Source organism: Ambystoma mexicanum, chromosome 1p, assembly GCF_040938575.1.
Source record: "Ambystoma mexicanum isolate Mex_15411 chromosome 1p, UKY_AmexF1_1, whole genome shotgun sequence".
Lineage (NCBI taxonomy): Eukaryota > Metazoa > Chordata > Amphibia > Caudata > Ambystomatidae > Ambystoma > Ambystoma mexicanum.
Window position 1 is genome coordinate 933748914 of NC_090921.1, and position 1538 is coordinate 933750451.

Below are 1538 nucleotides of genomic sequence, written 5' to 3' on the forward strand. Positions count from 1 at the left end.
GGCCAGGCCCGCCGGCGCAGCGGGCGACCTTCCCTCTCGTCCAGGTACCTGGAGCCCAGCCCCGTGCGGCCGGGCTGCGGTTTGAAGACTCTAGCGGTCCCACCCGACCCCCCCCGCCCGTGCTGACTCTGGCCCGCCCCTCCATCTGGCTCCCCACAAGGGGAGCGGCGGAGGGGGTCGGGGCCAGGGGTAGGCCGGGCGGGAACCGGGCCGGGTTGGGCCGGCGGCGGAGCGGCCTGCCTCTGTCGCCGTGGGAAGCCCTGCCGCCGCGCAGGCTTCCCGGGCTGAGTGCCTGGATGGGTTTTTTTTGTTTTCTCTTAAAACCCCCGATGGTCTTGGCCGACTCCCAAGTGGGGCAACTAGACGGGGCGCCGGGCCGTGTCCTGCCCGCGGCGGGCGGGACGGGCGGCGTCGCCTACCCCCCGGCCTCTCCTGCACCGGCAGGTTCGGGCCGACACCTGGCACCAAACAAAAAGTTGCCTGTGACTCTTGGCGGTGGATCACTCGGCTCGCGCGTCGATGAAGAACGCAGCTAGCTGCGAGAATTAGTGTGAATTGCAGGACACATTGATCATCGACACTTCGAACGCACCTTGCACTACGCCTGTCTGAGGGTCGCTTGAACGTCAATCGCCCCTGGGTCCCCTCCCCGGGGCGCGGCTGGGGCTGTCGCAGGGACCCCGTTCCCTTCGTCCCCCTAAGGTCAGACCCCGATCAGCACCGGCACGGGATCCCTCTGGACCCGGCCGCGGGGGCCCCGGCGGCGGGCGGCGGGAGGTGGCGGCGGGCCTTGAAAAAGCCCGGCGCGCCTCCGCCCCCGCCCCGGGGCACCGGGCCGTGCCGCGTGTGGCTGTCTGTGGTGTCCCACGGCTGCCGGCACGGGACGGCCCCGGAGCGTGGGCCTGGCGACCAGGCGGCTCCTCGGCCTCAGCGGATCGGGAAAGCGCACGATCGGCCGCTGCCGGAAGGCGCGGGGCCGTGCCAGGGGTTAACCCCCCCTGTGTGGCCCCGGGCCCGAGGCGCGGCCACCCCACAGAGCTCACGCAGCTCCCTCGACTACGACCTCAGATCAGACGTGGCGACCTGCTGAATTTAAGCATATTACTAAGCGGAGGAAAAGAAACTAACCAGGATTCCCTCAGTAACGGCGAGTGAAGAGGGAAGAGCCCAGCGCCGAAACCCGTCCGGCGGCGGGCGCGGGAAATGTGGCCAAGAGAAGACCGACTCCCCGGCGTCGCTCAGGGGGCCCCAAGTCCTTCTGATCGAGGCTCACCCTGTGGACGGTGTTAGGCCGGTAGCGGCCCCCGGCGCGCGGGGATCGGGTCTTCTCGGAGTCGGGTTGCTTGGGAATGCAGCCCAAAGCGGGTGGTAAACTCCATCTAAGGCTAAATACGGGCGCGAGACCGATAGCCAACAAGTACCGTAAGGGAAAGTTGAAAAGAACTTTGAAGAGAGAGTTCAAGAGGGCGTGAAACCGTTCAGAGGTAAACGGGTGGGGTCCGTGCAGTCCGCCCGGAGGATTCAACATGGCGGGCAGG

At 68.0% G+C, this 1538-nt stretch overlaps 1 pseudogene; it reads left to right on the forward strand.

Annotated features, from left to right (window-relative positions):
• The first annotated feature begins 484 nt into the window (after positions 1–484).
• On the forward strand, positions 485–618 carry LOC138464606 (5.8S ribosomal RNA; annotated as a pseudogene).
• Positions 619–1538: the final 920 nt, after the last annotated feature.